This window comes from Rhinoderma darwinii, chromosome 3 (genome assembly GCF_050947455.1).
Source record: "Rhinoderma darwinii isolate aRhiDar2 chromosome 3, aRhiDar2.hap1, whole genome shotgun sequence".
NCBI lineage: Eukaryota > Metazoa > Chordata > Amphibia > Anura > Rhinodermatidae > Rhinoderma > Rhinoderma darwinii.
Window position 1 is genome coordinate 37,876,732 of NC_134689.1, and position 6,958 is coordinate 37,883,689.

Genomic DNA, 6,958 nt, shown 5'->3' on the forward strand with positions numbered 1-6,958 from the left:
CTTGGTCCCTAAAGATTAGGTTCTTGATAATCACCTGCATTGTACAATGCCATCTGTATGATGTGCCCGGCCAGCTTCTTATACCACACCGCATGGCGCTGTAGGGCTTCAGGGCTTGATCTTACAAGTCCATCCCTCCCATGTACCTATTGTAGTCCAGGATGCAGTCTGGTTTGGGGGTGGCCTTTCCTTCATATATCCTAAACCTGTAGGTATACCCTTATGCACTCTCACAGCTTATACATCTTCACGCCATACCTTGCCCTCTTACCCGGCAGGTACTCGCGGAATTGAACCCTCCCTTTAAAATGTACCAGGGACTCATCAATAGAAATACACTTCTCAGGGGTGTATGCTTGGGAAAACCGGGCACTGGAACGGTCTAATAGGGGTCTCCGTTTATACAAACGGTCAAAACTGGGGTCATCTCGGGGTGGGCACGGCTCATTATCAGTATAATGTAAGAAGCGAAGTATTGCCTGATTTTTTTTTTTTTTTAGGTTCCAGTTCAGTTCTGAAGTTGCTTTGAGGGGCCCATATATTAGAAACCCCTATCAAATACCCCATTTTAGAAACTAGACCCCTCAAAGTATTCACAACAGCATGTAGAAAGTTTATGAACCCTTTAGGTGTTACACAAAAATTTAGAGCAAAGTAGAGGTGAAATTTACTTTTTTTTTTTGTCAGAAAATCCTCTTTATACCACTTTTTTTATAACACAAAAGGATTTATCAGTGAAACGCAACTTAATACGTATTGCCCAGATTCTGCAGTTTAGAGAAATATCCCACATGTGGCCCTCGGGCGGTAAGGGACGGAAGCACCGGCCTCCGAAGCAAAGGAGTACCTAGAGGATTATGAGGCCTCTTTTTTATTAGGCACCATGTCCGGTTTGAAGAGGTCTTGTGGTGCCAAAACATTGGGAACCCCCCAAAAGTGACCCCAATTTGGAAACTAGACCCCTTGAGGAATCCATTGCAGTTTTCTTGGGGTGCATGCGGCTTTTTGATCAGTTTTTATTCTATTTTTAGTTGGCGTGGTGACTAAAAAACAGGAATTGTACTATTGTTTTTTTTTTCGTTTTTTTTTACAGCGTTCACCGTGCGCTATAAATGACTTATTCACTTTATTCTGCGTGGCGATACGATTACGGCGATACCAGATGTTTATAGTTTTTTTTTATGTCTTATGGCGTTTGCACAATAAAATACGTTTTGTAAACAATCATTCACTTTTTGTGTTACCTTATTCTAAGAGGCAGAACTTTTTTATTTTTTAATCAATAAAGCCGTGCGAGGACTTATTTTTTGCGTAACGAACTGTAGTTTCGATCAGCACCATTTTTAGGTACATGCGACTTTTTGATCTCTTTTTATTCCATTTTTTGGGAGGTGAAGTGACCAAAGAATTGTGATTGTGGTTCGGTTTATTATTATTTTATTTTACGGCGTTCACCGTGCGAGATAAATAATAAAATAATTTTGTAGTTCAGGCCGTTACGGACGCGGCGATACCAATTATGTATAGTTTATTTGTTTGTTTATATATTTTTATTAATAATAAAGGACTGATAAGGGAAAAGGGGGGATTTTTACTTTTATTACTTTTAAATCTTTTATTTTCTTATTTTTACACATCTTTTTTTTTACTTTATTACTTTGTCCCACTAGGGGACATGAGGGCAGGAGGCCCTGATCGCTATTCTAATACACTGCACTACATGCGTAGTGCAGTGTATTAGAACTGTCAGCTACTCACTGACAGCAAGCATAGTGGGTCCTGACGTTGTCAGGACCCACTAGGCTTCCGTCTATGGCATAGCCGGACGCCATTGTTTGGTGTCCGGTTGCCATAGTCACCATCGCCGGCCGCTATCGCGTAGCAGGCCGGCGATGGCAGCTTAACCCCTAAAAAGCCGCGATCTCTATAGAACGCGGCTTTTAAGGGGTTAATCAGCGGGGACACAGCGATCGGTCCCCGCTGTAGCAGCTGTGACAGCTGCTGAACAAGACAGCAGCGTCACAGCTCCTGTATGTGTCGGGAGGACGGCCGAAACGGCCGTTACTCCCGAGACGTACTATTACGGCATGGAGCGCGAACGATACAGCTGCCATGACGTAATAGTACGTCAAGGAGCGGGAAGGGGTTAACACCTGCTGTGCTACAGAAAAAATTTTTGATTCAAATTTAATTTCTGCAATAAAAATTTTACATTTCAACTTTGCTTTAATTCCTGTGAAAAGCCTAAAGGATTAACACATTTCATAAATGCTGTTTTGAATATTTTTAGGGGTGCAGTCTTATAAGATTTTTGTAGGATTCTAATATATAGGCCCCTCAAAGCCACTTCAGAGCTGAATGGGGTTTGCAAGTTTTGTTCAAAATTTTAAAAAACTGCTATTAAAATTATCGTCCTAAGAAAAAAATAACATTTTAAAAAATTATGCCTACGTAAAGAAGACATATGGCAAACCTTAATTATTTACTAATTTGTGTGGTATCATTTATTTATTTTAGAAGCAGAGGATTTCAAATGTAAGATATTTTTTATTTTTTTTTATAAATACACCGCGTTCCAAATTATTAGGCAAATGTTATTTTTCTCTTATTTTCCTAAATAGTCGATGCAAATGACAGTCAGTATAATCTTCAAGCCATCAACCGTTGGAGTATAATGCAAATTTTATTGAACAAATCTCCTAATGATAACAGGTTTTTTTTTTTAGAAGTAAAAAACTCAAAATGCACTGTTTCACATTATTATGCACAACAGAGATCAAAACATTTTAAAGGTTGTAAAGAGAACTAAAATGGTAATTTGTTGAATTTGCAGCATCGGGAGGTCATATTTACAGAAATCAAAAGCTCTTTCAATCCAAAAAAACTTAACAGGCCAAGTTACATGTTAACATAGGACCCCTTCTTTGATATCACCTTCACAATTCTTGCATCCATTGAATTTGTGAGTATTTGGACAGTTTCTGCTGGAATATCTTTGCAGGATGTCAGAATACCCTCCCAGAGCTTCTGTTTTGATGTGAACTGCCTCCCACCCTCATAGATATTTTGCTTGAGGATGCTCCAAAGGTTCTCAATAGGGTTGAGGTCAGGGGAACATGGGAGCCACACCATGAGTTTCTCTCCTTTTATGCCCATAGCAGCCAATGACACAGAGGTATTCTTTGCAGCATGAGATGGTGCATTGTCATGCATGAAGATAATTTTGCTACGGAACGGCACGGTTCTTCGTTTTGTAACACGGAAGAAAGTGCTCAGTCATCAACTCCAGGTCATTTTCAAATCGTCGGGGACCCTAAAGGGGCCTACCAGCTCTCTCCCCATGATTCCAGCTCAAAACATGACTCCGCCACCTCCTTGCTGACGTTGCAGCCTTGTTGGGACATGGTGGCCATTCACCAACCATCCACTACTCCATCCATCTGGACCATCCAGGGTTGCACGGCACTCATCAGTAAACAACACGGTTTGAAAATTAGTCTTCATGTATTTCTGAGACCACTGCAACCGTTTCTGCTTGTGAGCATTGTTTAGGGGTGGCCGAATAATAGCTTTATGCACACTTGCAAACCTCTGATCCTACACCTTGAGGTTCGCGGGACTCCAGAGGCACCAGCGGCTTCAAATACCTGTTTGCTGCTTTGCAATGGCATTTTAGCAGCTGCTCTCCTAATCCTATTAATTTGTCTGGCAGAAACCTTCCTCATTATGCCTTTATCTGAACGAACCCGTCTGTGCTCTGAATCAGCCACAAATCTTTTCACCGTACGATGATCACGCTTAAGTTTTCTTGAAATATCCAATGTTTTGCACTATTTCACGCTTTTCGGCAGCAGAGAGATCCTTTTTCTTTCCCATATTGCTTGAAACCTGTGGCCTGCTTAATAATGTGGAACGTCCTTCTTAAGTAGTTTTCCTTTGATTGGGCACACCTGGCAAACTAATTATCACAGGTGTCTGAGATTGATTACAATGATCCAAAGAGCCCTAAGACACAATACCATCCATGAGTTTAATTGAAAAACTAATAATTAAATGTTTATGACACAAATCCAATGTGCATAATAATTTGGTACGCGGTGTAGAGACAACATATTGACCAAAATTTACCACCAAATTAAAGTATAATGTGTCACGAATTAATAATCTCAGAATAACTTGGATAATTAAAAGCATTCGAAAGTTATTACCACATAAAGTGACACGTGTCAGATTTGACCAAAATAGGCCACATCCTTAAGGGGTTAAAGTGTAGCTAAAGGTTTGACAAACTTCTAAAAAACCGTCTGAAAATCAGGAGCTGTTTTCCCTTGAAAACAGCTCCGTATTTTCAGAGGTTTTTGATTTTGTGTGTGCACATACCCTTACTGATCAAGTCAAAAGCAAGCTGAACCTGATATCTGACATCAGTACAATTAGAAACACTTATTAATAATTTAGGGTAATTGTACACAAGCTCAGTGGTAACTTTCTCTCACAACAAGATGGACATCGGACAGGTAAGAGCTTTTTGCAGTGCATACTGGTTGGGGAATTGATAAAATAAATGTATATGTAATGATGGCATATCTGTGTCTTTTATAGATTTATGAATATCATAAAATTACATAATGTAAAATATGTAATGGAGGAAATGTTGGATTGAGAGTAATCTGTGCCCCCAGTCATCAATGGTGATGGGCCCTTTACCAACCACTGTAGTCCTAATATACTTAAAAAAATGCATTTGAGCGGCACCTATCACTTGCATTTTTTTCCTGCGGATCCCAAATTTTAAAGGGGTTTTCCATTGACATGTTTTAAAAATGTAAATGGCGTCTACTGACCTTAGCGTAGCATGTAAACACTGCAGCATCACTCAGATCTTTACATGTCCCCCCCTCGATTTGGAGAGCTGTAATCCTAGTATGTGACGCGGCTACAGCGGGACAGCCATTCTGTGCAATATACGGGTGTACATTGAAACATAAAACTGACTAAAGGGCTGTGGATCTCCTGTGGCCATGGGACCTCAGGCAGTGCCCTAATGTCTGAATGAGGACGTGAAGGGACAATTAGGCTATCCTCATAGACAGTAGATTGTTGGCATAGTCCTTAAAATTTAAAAAACAACATTTTATGTTTATGTCAAGCTTTAAATCAGTAATAACTTCTTTCTCTGTAATTTTTAACCCATTCTTTCTGCTTCCAAGGGGGTGTAGTGGTAGCATAACATTTGTTAAAGTGGATAGAGGGGGAGATGCTGAGCTATTGGATATATAGTTTTCTGTGATTTTATTCAGTATTTTATGTAAAAAGCTGCCATAGAAAGCCTGTGATACCCTCAGAGAGTGATTGACAGCTCTCCCTATAAAAACACTAATACAGGGAATCTGTCACAGTCTATGTGGGTGGGGAAGCACGACCCTCCGTCTTTATCACTCCTGGCAGCATTTAGATCAATATTCTGCAGTAATGCCTGCACTACTGTCTAATTGAAGAGCAGTTACATTGTGGAAGGTGTTGCGGACCCGAATATTTAGTACATTGGAATCCACAGCACACAATTTGTTCACAAGTGTAGATTTTATTCCGTCAAGGATATAACAGATGTCAATAGTTGCAATGTTTCGATCCGGATGGGTTATTTTTCAAGGATATCTGGAAATAAAATATACATAGAGTAAGTATATACTGCTGTTACATGGTGAAAACCACTAAAAGGTACAATGTTGCATATGTCAAAACTTATATTCACAAACATACATTGTAGTATGCAGCAAATAGAGATCTGTGTGTGAGGATTGAATCACACTAAGGCCTCATTTACACGAGCGTGTGCGTTTTGCGCGCGCAAAAAACGCTGCGTTTTGCGCGCGCAAAAAACGCTGCGTTTTGCGCGCGCAAAAGGCACTTGGCAGCTCCGTGTGTCATCCGTGTATGATGCGCGGCTGCGTGATTTTCGCGCAGCCGCCATCATAGAGATGAGACTAGTCGACGCCCGTCACTGTCCAAGGTGCTGAAAGAGCTAACTGATCTGCAGTAACTCTTTCAGCACCCTCGACAGTGAATGCCGAACACAATATACACCAACCTGTGAATAAAAAAAGACTTTCATACTTACCAAGAACTTCCTGCTTCCCCCAGTCCGGGCTCCCGGCCGTTGCCTTGGTGACGCGTCCCTCTCTTGTCATCCGGCCCCACCTCCCAGGATGACGCCGCAGTCCATGAGACCGCTGCAGCCTGTGATTGGCTGCAGCCTGTGCTTGGCCTGTGATTGGCTGCAGCTGTCATTTGGACTGAACTGTCATCCCGGGAGGTCGGACCGGAGTTATCGGTAAGTCAGAACGTCTTTTTTTTTTTTACAGGTTCATGGATTTTCGGAGCGGAAGTCACTGTCCATGGTGCTGAACCAGTTTAACGCTTTCAGCACCGTGGACAGTGACTGTCTCCTGACGTCGCGTACCCGAACATTTTTTACCGGTTTCGGTCAAAACGAGTTTGGCCGAACCCGGTGAAGTTCGGTGCGCTCATCTCGAATTTGACACTCCGTTTGGATGTTTGTAAACAGAAAAGCACGTGGTGCTTTTCTGTTTACATTCAGGAGTTTGACAGCTCTTGCGCGAATCACGCAGTTCGCACGGAAGTGCTTCCGTGCGGCATGCGTGGTTTTCACGCACCCATTGACTTCAATGGGTGCGTGAGTGCGCGAAAAACGCACGATTATAGAACATGTCGTGAGTTTTTTTCTGCGCACACGCGCTGAGCGCAATTCACGCATCGTGTAAACTGCCCCATTGACTAATATAGGTGCGTACGACATGCGTGCAAAGCACGTGCGTCGCACGCGCGTATATTACGTTCGTGTAAATGAGGCCTAAACCACAGAATAATACTGGTAGACAAGAGTTTAACTGATCATGAGTCAAAGCCTATGTTTAATAAGATGGCAGGTTTGTCT